Source organism: Nannospalax galili, unplaced genomic scaffold (genome assembly GCF_000622305.1).
Source record: "Nannospalax galili isolate Female #2095 unplaced genomic scaffold, S.galili_v1.0 scaffold1220, whole genome shotgun sequence".
Lineage (NCBI taxonomy): Eukaryota > Metazoa > Chordata > Mammalia > Rodentia > Spalacidae > Nannospalax > Nannospalax galili.
Window position 1 is genome coordinate 773,073 of NW_008346901.1, and position 14,114 is coordinate 787,186.

General features: G+C 39.6%; 2 long non-coding RNA genes across 4 annotated transcripts in view; one reads left to right on the plus strand and one right to left on the minus strand.

Moving 5' to 3' along the window:
* Positions 1–1,624: 1,624 nt before the first annotated feature.
* LOC103742307 overlaps positions 1,625–14,114 on the plus strand; it is a 183,236-nt gene continuing 170,746 nt past the window's right edge. For all 3 annotated transcript variants that reach the window (XR_003851141.1, XR_003851142.1, XR_607618.3), the window contains exon 1: positions 1,625–2,676. This is a non-coding gene — a long non-coding RNA (uncharacterized LOC103742307). The remainder of the gene's footprint in view (positions 2,677–14,114) is intronic.
* Positions 9,714–14,114, minus strand: part of LOC115072078 — an 83,963-nt gene continuing 79,562 nt past the window's right edge. Inside the window, exon 5 of the long non-coding RNA XR_003851139.1 lies at positions 9,714–9,917. This is a non-coding gene — a long non-coding RNA (uncharacterized LOC115072078). The remainder of the gene's footprint in view (positions 9,918–14,114) is intronic.

A 14,114-nucleotide genomic window follows, 5' to 3' on the forward strand; every position in this document is an offset into this window, starting at 1 on the left:
AGAGAGAGAGAGAGAGAGAGAGAGAGAGAGAGAGAGAGAAGAATCGAATAGAGGGATGCTTTTGGAAGCCCTTGTCAAGAAATTTCAACGGACTCTCATATGAACGTTAGAAAATTGCCCTGTTCTGACTTTTTTTCTAGTTCCCTGTCTAGACTTGTGTGGCCCAAATTCTCTTTGGGTCTCCTGTTTATGATCAGACAAAGCATATAATTTATTTTGTGTGTATTTATTAACTTACAAAGGAATGAGTACCCAGTGCCTAGCCCCTGGTGCCGCCGCCACTCAGAGCCTGCATATCAGACTGTGCCACGCCCATAGACCCCTCTCCATTCGCTCGCACCTCCTGGGCCAGCGATCTTGCCCCAGGTCCACAGGGAGTCAATCCATTCTGTCCTTGCTGGCTTCGAGTTTCCCATCAGGCTCTACCCGCAGCTCCTGGCTTCCATCCCAAGATGGCTTCCAGCTTTTTCAGGCCCTGCTCATTGGAGGAACCAGGCAATCAGGAGACAACTTGTAACACTAATTACTCTTGCCTTTGCTTCTCCTTCACATCTCCTATTCACAATTCAAAGACTTTCTTTTCCTTCTTGAGATAAGAGTTATGCAACTTGGGAGTCTTTTAGATAGACCCACTGAAGGGGTACTCCAGTTGCCTCACCCTGCTCTCTGTTCAGCATGGAAGAAGCAATTTGGGTAACCTCTTCAAAGGATAGTGTGATAATAGGAGGTAGGAATTCACTAGGCAGTTAGGGTAAAAAGACCCCAAAGAAAAGCAGCCAGTTTCTGGACTAAAACTCACAATATCCTTGGGCCTCTTAGCAACCTACTCCATTCCAAAGGCCAAAAATATCAAAAATATTTGGGAGCTTTTATCTAATCCTTAAGAGATTTGGGGGTTACCTCTTCAGAAGGGGGAATGTTGGAATAGCCAAAAGCCCTATAAAGAAATTAAAGAAGAAGAAAGAGTACGTGAAGTTGTTGGAGGGAGAGTTGTGGGGAGATATGGGAGGAGGTGGAGGGGAGGGAGTGGGCGTGGATTTGATCAGAACACCTTATATGCATGTATCAAATGCTCAATTATTTATTTAAAAAGAAAAGAGCCAAGAGGAAAGCCTAGTTTTCATTTTCTTCTCTTCACTGTAGCTGGCCATCCACAATAGCATCTATACAAACTATCACAGCTTTAACTCTGAATTCAGGCTAAATGACATGCGGTGTAGATATATTGTAGTCCTCTACTTGGATACAGGTCTTACATGCGCTGACAGTCCCTGTGGGCCAACACATAAACACACTCATTACAGGAGAAAAATGAACGTCAGGATTGCTTAAAACTCTTCACAAATGAACCAAAGTAAGGGCAGCATAGCCTGCAATTTCCTATCCTATGAATTCCTTTGATAGTAATAAAGTAGTCCAGTAAAGAGTTTGAAAAAAATTAAAAATCTGCAGACACAAGCACATATACACTCATGTGTGCACATACTAAGATGCAGTGCTGGAAGAACTTGGACCCATACAATCCTAATTTAACTCATGGCAGTTTTCTTTTTGTAAATGAAAACTAGATGGACCAGTTTTATATTTCTCTTTTTCTTTTTTAACTGCAATGAATTGACTCAAATTGTATTATGGATTCATTGTCATTATCCACACTCGGTTTTAATTTTGAATAGCACCTTGCAACTTCTGAAACATCTTCAGAACTATGAGATCTTGCACAGAACTCTATAAAACGGTTTTGAAAACAAATTTGACAAATAAGGAAGTCAATTATGATGGATTTTCAGAGGTGGTAGATCTTCAGTGGGGTAGGAATAATATGAAAGAAAGATAATAAGCTAAAATCAATAGCATCTATAGAGTATCTAAAAATCATAGATGACAACAATCTCAGGACAATCAGGTGATGTGAAGGAGACATGTCCAGACTTGGCTGAGTTGGGTGCAGACTCATGAATGCACTGGTGAAATGGGGTGGGAAAGGCTGGTCTTCACCTTGGTGCATCTAGGTAGTAACGGAAAAGGCACTCTCTGCTCAACACAGGGCAAATAGCCAGCAGTTCAAACAATTTAGGAGTAGTTAATATTTGTAGCTGTTCTGGCGGAGGTGCCAGAGTTAAATGAGTACCTTCCAAACAGGGAATTGATTAGAAGTAGGTTATACAAGCTCCATTTTAGGAAAGAAAGCACGTATGTCTCACATGCCTTGGAGTTGTTCATTCGGATCACTTCGTAAAATCAAAGTATTTTATTTAAATGACTTTCAGAAAATGTGCACACCACATATTTATTAGCATTTCATGGATATCTAGAACACTCGCAGATGCTGTCTTCCTTGACTCATCAATCCTGTGAGGCAGGCTGTTGGTTTATGCACCCTCCAGATGAACAGTGCAGCCTTCAGAGACTGGCTGAGTCGCCCCAGATCATTCAGCTTCCCCCTGGGTTCTAAACCGCAGTCACGTCCTCTTTCTACTGGACTATTTCAGGAAAACATGAAGGGCACTTTCTTGGCTCACTGCCTCTGTAGCAGCCTTCTTGGCAAAAGAAGTTTCAGTGAAGGGTTCCTGCCTGGTATAAAGAGTTAAACATTTAGACCAGAGCCTTTCTTTGTAAGATACTGACGGGATGATCGCAGTGCTGAGAGGGAATCCAGGACTTTGCACATAGTAGGTGAGTTCTCTGTCACTGAGTGACATCCCTAACCTCCATAGGGCATATGTTAATCTGTTTGGTTGCTTTCCTGATAAGCATCAAGGCAATAGGCTTTATGATAGAAAAGTTGATGTATATAGGGGTTTGGAATCTCTATGTTTTCTAAGTGGATTGTGATAGCAATGCAATATTGACTTAGTAAGACCGACAGAGGTTATTAAATCCTTGGCATTTTCGGGGGAAGATGAATTGTGTTGGCAACAACATATTTGGATTTTCTTTTTATTTGACTTTTCTAGAATAATTAATCCCATTTTTCATTTAATTTCAGAAAATTTTCTGTTGCCTGTAGTTTCACATTTTATATTTTCTGAAGCAGAAATGTTATAGGAAGATTCACTGTTGCCTTGAATTTGAGTGTTGCAGTTTCGATTTCACTTTTATAAGTTACTCAAATTTTTAAAGGCTGTTTAAAAGCCATTCTGTCCACTGCTGTGTCAATACGACTTCCTTTCTGTTTATGCTTTAATTACTTCATGTGAGATGCGTTTTGCTTCATTTGCTTATACCCATATCTGTGTTTGGGGTCTGTGTGTGTGTGCATGTGTGTCACTCGTGTATGTGTGTGTGTGTGTGTGTGTGTGTGCGTACTTTTTAACTTTTTTTCATGACCAGTGGCTATTGCTATTTTGCTTTCAAAACTCACTAATATTAATTACGGTCATAGAAGTCCCAATATTTGTTTAAATTTTCGTCTGTGTGGCACGTCCTATACCTTGTGTAACCTGCTTAGTAACTAGGGTTGCTTTCTTCTTCCATCTCTCCAGAGCTGTTTTCTGTCAGAGTTCACTTTGCCTTGGAGAATCAAGACTGACAGACAAACCCTTAGCAGGAAACAGAACAGTCATCCTGTAGTTCTTTAAAATGACACCTGGATTGTATTATTGGCATGTACAAAAACACCTGGCTGTGATGACGTGAGCAAGCTGGGCATATTGACATCTTGAATGACACTCCTAGACAAACCTGGGTCTTATTTACTAAGCCCCAGAAAGTGGTATTCTCGGGTCGAATCTGGAAATAAAAACCCAATAGTTCTGTTAATTTTTATTTTCTTAATTCTCAGGCTGATATTTAAAAACACTGACAAGGCTTTGATGTAGTGTAGTGCTAGAGCACTTGGTTAGCATGAAGTGGGGCCCTGAGGTTGATCCCCAACACTACAAAAATGACAATAAAGAAGTTTTTTAAATGAATGACAAAATTGACCACTCTAAATCACACATTGCTTCTTACAGAAACCTGGTACTCTGAGAACCAACTTGGACAAGGGGCTTCACCAGCTAAAGTTCATAATACATTATGATCGAAGAACAAAGAGCATAGTGGTAGTAAGTCCATAGAGTTTTCAGAGAACGTGATTTAAATTTCTAGGTGAATGGAGATTAGAGAATCCTGAAGAACCCAGTAAAAGGAAGACAGTGAGTTAGGGAGAAAGCCCAGTCTTCTAATTCCAAGTCCCTGTCATTCTGCTATGGGACTTGAACTTGTTGAGGTTAGTCTAGTTATAAGGAAGTTTTAGTCTCTTCAGTGTCCTTGAATCAGTGTTGAATTTGGAAGGTGCACTGGTATGGAGTAGAAGGAAGTAATTATTAATTTTGTATAGCTCCTGAGTAGTTTGAAATTATTTGACAACCATGTGACTTAATATGCTTTCTCCCTCTTTTAGAAGCATCTCAATCGACTGATTATGATTATGATTAAAATTGAAAAGTAAATATTTCCATAAGTAAAGTCTAAACACTTGCAGAATGTACATTGAATTTTAGCTACACAATAATAGAGTCAAATGTCTTAACTGAGGCCTCATGGGAAGCATATTTGACTACTTTTTGACCCACAGACCCCTTAATATGTTCATCTGTCCTTTCAGTACACCTGTAATTTAAGCCACTCCAGGTAACATCATGGAAGCAATTGTCCTGACTTCTAGATTTAATTCATCTGAGGTTTTATTCCAAGAAAGCACTTATTTTTGTGGTCTAAATTCACAATCTAAACAGTTCATGTTGTGTCAGAAAATTTCAAAACTTACAACCTAGAGGCTTTCAAAACTGGAGCAAAAAGATCACCAACTTCTGTTATAAAATGAGATATCTCAATACAATAATACCTGGCACTCTGATCTTTCTACTAATAGGTTCTTTCTATATCTGAGTTTCTGTATTCTCATTGAATTTATTTCTAAGCTATTCAAGAAAAATTAATAGTAGTCAGAATATAGAATCACTAACAGAGTTAATGGAACTGAGAAGGATTCTAGTCTAAAAAAATTCTCTACACTCAGGAAATTGCATTTAAACCAAAGGGAGATATTTGTGAACAGACAGAAGATAGATTTTCTTTTGTGACTTGAATCTCTCTCAGTCTGGTATGCAGGCCCTGGCCCGACTGCGAGCTCCACCTTCAGGAAGCAGGTTTAATTAGACACTGACTGTGTGGGAACAACCATGCCATTCCAGTTTAATCAGTTATTTAGTGTGTCACGCTCATAGGCCAGTGGGATCCGCAAACCTACTCTCCAATTGTCAGGAAGACATTCATATTCATAAACAACATGTTCCAGGAAGCTCAGTCTACCTGCCATCTATAAAGTAGCACTCAGGACTTTGGAAGCTGGTGACTCAGTAATGTTCGTCTTGTTTTTTTTTTTTTTTTTTTTTTTTTAATTGCTTCTTCGGAGGACCATTGTACAAGAAAATTTAAAACCTAGAAAAGAGACAATTCTGCCCAATACTGCACTGATGAAAACTGCATATTGATTTCTAGTGCCTCATGATTGACCCAGGAATCTTCCCTATTTTGCCTTAATGGAAACTCTCTGATTTGATATTTTGAAGGGTAAATTGTGAGTGATGGTTGAAAATAGCATTCTTTTATTAACAATTATCTATTTTTTAATTATTTTGTGGTTTTCATACAATATAATTTGATGGTATTTAGATTCCCTCCCCTATCCACACCTCCACTTAAATTACCCCCTTCTAACTTAATGTTGTCTGTTATATATAAAAGGCCTATAGAATCTAATTAATGTCCCCAAATGTCCTTCAATATGAATTCATTGACTGGAGCCTGGTTAACCTACCAAGAGTCCCATCATTGAAAGAGCTTGTCTCTGCCTTTCCCAGATTTTAAGAGCCAGAAGTGTTAGATGGATCATAAGGAAACAGAGTTTTCCAGGCAGCTGGTCAGTTACTCATATGAACACCTAGCAATGGTGACAGCATGCACAAATCCCAGGCAAGCTCAACCCATACAAAATACCAGCATAGGCCTTTATGTTTTAAAGAAAACAGAGGTTTGGTGATGGACTGCTTGGGTTTTATTCCTGGCTTTGCAACTTAATTGTGGTATGGTCTTGTTCAAGTTCCTTAACATCTGTTCCTCAATTTCACTCCTATAATGGAGACAACAATGTTGTTTAGGGAAGGGGTTAACAAGGACTATGTGGATGGATATGTGTTATAATCCTTAGATAGTATGCATCACATGGAAAATGCTATACATATACCTTTTGCTATAATTAGTCCAGGAGCCCAACCCTTTCAGAGAATATATATATATATATATATATATATATGAACATATCACCAGATGTGTTGCTACATGTCTATAATCCTAAGGAAGGAAAGAATTCGGAAAAAAATAAACAAAAGCTAAGGAAGGAAAGGAAGAACAAAGGAAAGGAGGAGGGAGGGAGAAAAAGAGGAAAGATAGAGGGGAGGGAGGGAGGGAGGGAAGGAGGGAAAGAGGTAAGAAAGGGAGCAGGTTAACATATGTCTATGAGACCATATTGCTGTGTGTAATGGTCATAAAGGGCATAAACTGAAAGTCCTCTGTGCCTTTCATCCAGAACATACACTGGGAGGTTATTCTGGGCATGAAAAAGACCATGATTTTAGTTTGTATCTACGATCAACTTGTTATGACTTTGCCAAGTTTCTGTACCCTTCTGCACTAATGATTTGAATTACAGAATAAAGGGAATTTTCTGGCTTTATCAAGCTTGTACTACCCTATAATCACTTGGCCTTTGAGAAATAAACAAAAAGGCTGAGTAATTTCAGCCCCTGAATGAGTGAGCACATTGGAAACAATTTCTTTCTTTGAAAATTTGAGCTAAGTTCAGTTATGGATCCTGACTATGGGTTCAGAATTGGAACAAAACTGATCGGAATGTGTCTTTCATGGAGTCTGACTTCTGGAGAAGAGAATCCATAAATCAATACTAGACTAACAAATAACAGGACTCCAGGTAGAGGTAGGACTATGAAGACACTCACAGGGCAAAAGATACGGGGAAAGAGCAGAGTGGCTTAAGTTTGAGTATTAGGAAATCTCTCTTCCGCAAACCCTTTAACTTAGACACTCAAGGGCGCAAAGAAGGCAAAGATGTGAAGATTTGGAAGAAGGACAGTCTAAGGACTGAACCAAGTTCCATCCTTAAGGTAGGAACTAGTTTGAGGATTTGAGAACAGTAAGAAGACAGAGCGAGGAGCAAGAGTGAGGGATGAAAAGAGTTGGGCCTCCAGATGCAGAGGGGCCTCCAGGAACATCCCAGTTCTGACAAGGACTTAAGGTTTCATTGTAACTGTGACAGGAGCTACTGAGTAGTACTAAGCAAGGCGTGCAGTGACCTTTCTTGATTTGTGATTGATAGTGTGCAATGTGAAATGAGACATCACAATTTTCTAAATATACAGCGGAACTGGTTACTTTGTTAATTCCAAGGTTCTAAATCCTTGTCTCAATTTAGCTTTTAGCTAAGAGATCATTTGTTCCCATAATATAACTTGTAATTGTTTCTTTTTATTACTAGAAGAATAATAATCACTTTAAAAAAATCACTCTAAGTTTGGTGGTCTGACAAAAACTGAGGTTTAGCACCATGAGAATTATCTGGCTGCTTTAAGATCATTTATATTTTACCTTTCTTATTTAGTGCTTAAAAATGTTTTTATTCATGTAGAAATGGAGAGAAAAAAGGCAGGAAAAAGCACATTGTGGATGTCTGTAGCAGCACATCTTTAAAACAAACTTGGGTGGCAAACTCCCAGGCTGATGCCTCTATCATCCTAAGAAAGTTAAAAATGGGAATAAGAGTAACAGTAAAGCCCAGTTCATAGTTACTGCAAATGCTAAATGAAATAATGTCCATGGAAAGTGCTCACAACAGCAATTGGTTCCTAATAAGCGCTCAGTTGATGGAGCCACCACTGTCTTTTGGTTCTCCATCATCTAACGCGCCTCTGTTCTCAAGTTGTGAGATTGCTGTCATGTGTTTGCAGATGGTGCCGTGTTTGTAGATGTCTGGACATTCACCATTACAGAAACTGAAGGCACTGTAGTGTTTTGGTTTTGGTTATTTGCTTTCTTAGCTCTCTGGCAGCTAAGAACATGTGACCTGCTTAGTCTAGACTGCTCAGACTAAATAGAGTACAAAGTGGACACTGCAAGGATTTTATTCACGGCCAGGCTAATGTGCCAGGTAAGATGTTTTGTGATTGCCTTTACCACCAACACCACTATTGCTCAAGGTGTTTGATTGACAAAAGTTCAGTGTCATGCACCTCCACTGATACTGTGAGCCCCCAACCTCCCCCCAATTCATTCCCCTGAGATCTGATGGACACTGTGAGTTTTATTTAGCTACAAGCAAATCCCTAGTGAATATAGCCCAGACTTTCTTTTTTGGTCCTTTCAGTGTCATAGTCTCCACTCGACTGCATCCACTAAGAAAGATGAATGGATAAGGAGCCAAAGGTAGCAGGGAACTGCACAGGCTTGCTTAGTTTATAACCAAGAATACTGTTCTTTTGCTGAAGACACTCACAGGACACCTTCCTCTCCCAAGAAGCAGGGATACAGATCTTTCCACGCTGCATATTTCACTGCACACAACCAGGACATCAAGGGCAGCAGCATAGCCACCCTTCATTTTGTGACAGGGTCAGTTGAGTGTGCACTGTTTCTACTCTGGATCTTTAGTACCTGTAAAGTAGGTATTGCATTTGAGTCATGTGTAAGTTAATATTTGACATAGTCAGTGTGTCCATGAGCTCCTTTAAGAACTGAGATATCTTAGACAGTAGTTAAAGCTTATTTTGACAGTTGTTTTTAATCCTGGTCCCTTTAACTTCCTAAAGTTAACCAGACTCTGTATTGGTGAAGGAATATCACCTATGACTGCTAGACTATCACTAAACAACCCATTCTGATATGAGCAGTGTTCTGACACGCATAGTGGGAGGAGCTACTTGGGACTGTGTCCTTCCAGTGTTGTTTACTTGGCATCTCATGACTATGGAGCAAATATTAGCACTATGTGCATTGTATATTTGCATAAAGTGTCATGTTAGACACAGCATTTTATACAGTTCATTTTTTGCTGTCATCATGCCTTATGGTCTTTGCAATTAAAAATCTACCTTTTACAAGTGATGGATGATTTTCCACTGCATGGGCCATTCCTGGTTTGTTTTTGCTCATCTTTTATTAAGGGATGTCCTAGTTGTTTATGAATTGCCACTGCTATAGAAACCATACGTTAGTGAACATTTTTCCTATGTGTCGCCTTAAGTTCAAGTGTACTTTCTAAGTGGATAAAACAAAAATCCCTGACTTTCTTCTTTGTTTTCTGTCCCCCTAACTTTGTGCAGCACAGTAATCTGGCTAGAAATCAGCCTTCAGGAGGATTTGAATAGTTCTAGCTCCCTGTACCTCTTCTATCTTCTGTTCCTCAAATGAAAATCCAATCCACACACCAAGTGAACTGAGAGCTATGGAGATGCCAGAGTGCAGCTCCTAAGTTCTCAGTTCTAGAAAAGTCAGGGAGACACATCCAAATTTAGCCATCATTCTTAAAGGTCTAAGAAATACAGAGAAAACAGGACTTAAAATAACCCTCAGTAGATACAACTTCCATAACAGTAATTAGAGCCCTATCTTTTTACAACAATCAAACTTATCAGTGTTTCTTTTCCTGCAGTACGAATACTTTCCATTGAGTGAGTACTACATGACACTTACGTAAGGCCTGTTTGTTCCAGGCCTTCCCAAGACTTCATTCACTCACAACAGAGGAAAGCACAAGAGCAAATGCTGCCTGATGAATTATTTCTCACTGGAAAGATGGTTAATTTCATTGACCCCCATGTGTCACAATTCAATGCATCACCCTGGATGAGGAAGCAGACCTGCAGAGAGAAAACCACAGAAAAGACAAATCCATGTAAAGCTCTGTGATCCAAGGCTAAGGTCATCTTTAATGGAATAAAAAGGCACTCTGGGGCTTTAGCTATTAGACCACAATCACATGCCACTGCACCCTCAAATGTAATTAGAGGACAAGAATACACATCCTGGGATGTTGTCTTTAAGTGGCACTGAAAGCTCAGTAAGGGGTGAAAAAAAGACTGTCAAGTGCTAAGATTAAAAACAGCAGACCCAAAGTGCGACAGTGATGAAGGAAAGTACCCATTTCAGTTTGTCCATCACATTTCTAATTTTGCGTTGTCTCTACCTCAACTAATTACCAGACATAAATCATTCTTCCCCCAAATAATATTGACATCAACAAGCTTATTACTGTCGGGGTTCAGACAGTTAGCAATCATGAGGTCATTTCCTGTTGGAGTTTGAACTCCTTGTTAGTGACCAGTAAGCATGCTTTGCTTGAGAGAACCTACAGGAGAGGACCTGTGAACTGGGACCTTACTGAGGTTGCACGTTTTCTAAGATAAGTAAGAGCAGTCTGTGTGAAATGTCTACTACTCCTCTACCCCTGTCCACAGTGGGTGCTACTAACCTCATTCTTCAATCCACACCTTCTCTCCAAATGACTTGAGTTAATTTTTTTCTTTGCATTCCAAAGTACCTAACTTGAAAAGTAGTGAAATGCCAGAGTTATAATTACTAAGAAGATCCTCTTTATTTGTTCTGAATCTGTACATTAGTGTGGAGTCCTGTGTTTATCTTTCATTTCAATTATATCTATCCATGTTTCCCAAGCCAATGTAATTGAGGTTAAAAGGTAGGAGAGTGCCCACTGAAAGACACTCAATGTGTGAGCATGGCATGTGGCCACTGTCTATTGAGCAAGCTTACTTCTGGCATTTTTGTTTGTCTGAAAAGCTCTTACTAAGCCAAACTGTGGAGTTCTCAAAATATGCCTCCAGATGTGTACCTGCTGGAAATCCCACCAAGCCCCAGTGGATAGCTTCAACCTTGTGGTCACACAGATGGCCCTAGTTAAACTAAACTGGTACCAAAACAAACCCCAAAGGAATGAATCTGAGAAAGGGACTGGTCAGGAGGAGGAGGGAGGTTATGATAAGGATAAGAGGGAGATAAGAGAGAACTGGAGGAGAGAGTAATCAGAATGCATTCTATACGTGCATGGAATTAATTCTAAAAAGTCACCTACTCTGTGCATGCTGTCACAAGCACTGTGGATTCATACATACAGCTACCGTGCAGCGTCCAAACAATACAGTTTCCTTGTATTCATCTACCACCACATCTGGCTCTTACAAGATCAAGCCAGATGAAACCCATCACAAATGGAGAAGGTGGGCAAGAACCAACAGCTCTAGCTGAGGACCTACTGCCAATTGACAGTTGCTAGGAGAGGGAATGTGCATTTTCTTTAGGAGTGTGATACCTGGGAGTTTGACCAGACACCAAGGGATAGACCCATACCCAAGAAAGAGCGTTTAGGGAACACACATTAAACTCTATAGGCCTTTAAGAAAAGAAAAATAATAATAGAGGACATGACATGGGGGGTGGTAGTGTGAGGGTGCCGATGAGGAAGAGGTCTGAATGTGATGAGACCACATTGTCTGAAATCCTCAAAGGATCAATAAAAAATCACCTACATTTCTTCTTCATAGGAATGAGGATCATGATGAGGCCAGAAGACTAGGTTTAATGAAGCATTTCAGGCAAACATCATTTGGAATCTTTCTAAGTTATAATTATTTTTGAAAAGTAAGAAAAGGCAGAAAAGGGCATATTAAGGCTAAAGGAAACAAGAAAAATGAGGATGTGAAAGATCACAAACAAGAGGAAAAGTATGGGAATGGATGTGAGCAGAATGTGCCCCGTTTCAGGGAAAATAAGGAAATGGGTGGGAAAGAGGGAAAATTTCACTAAATTAGAGAATTTATGTTTTGGAAGCTTTTATTTCCACATGTTAACACTAATAAGATACAATTCAATTAGTGATTTTGTTTTAGTTAATAATGTAAAAATAAGCAAATAGAAGTAATCAAAAAAATGACAAGGAAATCTACAAAATAGGGGAGAATATTTGCAAACCACATACGTGGAAAAGTGTGCCATCCAAAATGCGTAAGGATTCCTACAATTTCTCAGCAAAAATGACAGCAATAAGGATTATTTTTAAGAGTCATTTTGGAATTAGTCAAAGAAGTAAAGGTTTCTCAATACTTCAAAAACCCCTAGTGTGTTTGGATAAGGATTAAAGTTTCCATGCTGTGATTCCCCCGTATCTGTAGTAAATAGTCACTCACATCTTGCTGTTTTGATGAATTCAAAGGAGAAACAGCTATGATCTAAAAACTTTAATTTTGCTCAAAAGGAAAAAGCACCATTCTGTATTTTTTTCTTTCAGAGGGTTTTTCAGCAGATATGGTATAAATACATACACGTAGTATGTATCCTATAAGCACAGGACTGACTGCCCAGTTTAGTCAGCGTACTCTAACAAGTGAGTGACAGAGTCATAACTCCATTTTATTTGTGCTACAAAGACTGAGCAGTCTATAATTCAGCTGCCTTTCACATCGAGGCCTGGGTTCTTCTTAAAGAAAATAATAGAGGATAAACATCAAAGTCTGACTCTTCCATTTGTCCTCCTGAAAGTCTTGATTTGTTTTCTGACTGCTTTCTGTCAATCAGCACAAACAACAGATCCAGAGGACTGTGCCCTTGCCTGCTCTGCTAACTTTACCAAATGCCATTTGGGTGTGGCATTATGGAGTTCATCCAGGCCTGGAGAGAAATAAAAATAATCTATCCTATGGATTTTACTAATGTCAGCTATGGAGCTAAAGAATGGACAACTGATTCTTGGTCAGATGTCATGATTTCAGTCATCTGTGGGATGCTCAAAGCAGGTTAGCTTTTCCATTTCTACCTCATTAACAAGCTGAGTTTATTGTTCATTCATTCAAGGCATTTGCCTAACTCTGCTGAATAATTAGTTATTAATGTCTGTGTGCAGCAGAATTTCTCTAGTATTATTTATACAATGACAGTGGATTGGGGGAAGAAGCTAAAAAATACCTGTGCTGGGTATTTTCGAGTTCAAAGTCTCTACTCCCCCACCCAGCTCTCTCTTCCTGAGCTGGCTGGTGTCTCTGCTCTTCGACTTCCCAAGGGAACGTACAAGGGAATACATATAACAGTGTTTGGACAATGAGAATCAGCAGTGAGAGACTGCAAGGCAGGAGCAGAAAGAATCAGGGTGTTTGTCACTGTCTCTCTTTCCTGTCAGGTAGGGATGGCAATGGCTATGTTCCTTACCTACAACTTTAGCCTCTCCTGAGATCCTCTCTGACAGTTCTTGCTCTGTGCAGATTCTGGAAGCCACTCAATCCTTCACCCTTCAGGCTGGAGTGATAACAGCTCCCAAGTATTTGATTCTCTTTTACCAATGTTCCTTGTCATGCTCAAGCATTTGGAAGTCAGCTTTCTGTTGACCTCAGCTGGGTAGGTCACCTGTTTCCCATTAGGACCCTAACTGATACAATTTAAGAATGGCTATATTTAAATATCACATGATAGGATATTATATAATCACTAAACATAATTTTCACAAGACTTAAATCATGAGAAATGCTCAGGATGATGAAAAAAGATAAATAACAAAAATATGACCTCCTTGGAAATCAAAGTATGTGGTGTATGTACATGCATGTGTGTGCATGCATGTGTCTATGTGAGCAAAACTTTTTAAAAGACTGAAAATGAAAAAAAAAGCCAGGCACAGTAGCAGATACCTTTAATCCTAGCAGAGGCAGGTGAATCTCTATGAGATCAAGTCTAGCCTGGTCTACATGGTGAGTTTCAAGCCAGCTGGGTCTACAGGAAGACCCTGTCTCGAAAAGAAGAAAAGAAAGGAAAGGAAAAGAGAGGAGAGGAGAGGAAGGAGATGAGAGGAAGGAGAGGAGAGGAGAGGAGAGGAAGGAGAGGAGAGGAGACTACAGGAAGACCCTGTCTCGAAAAGAAGAAAAGAAAGGAAAGGAAAAGAGAGGAGAGGAGAGGAAGGAGATGAGAGGAAGGAGAGGAGAGGAGAGGAGAGGAAGGAGAGGAGAGGAGACTACAGGAAGACCCTGTCTCGAAAAGAAGAAAAGAAAGGAAAGGAA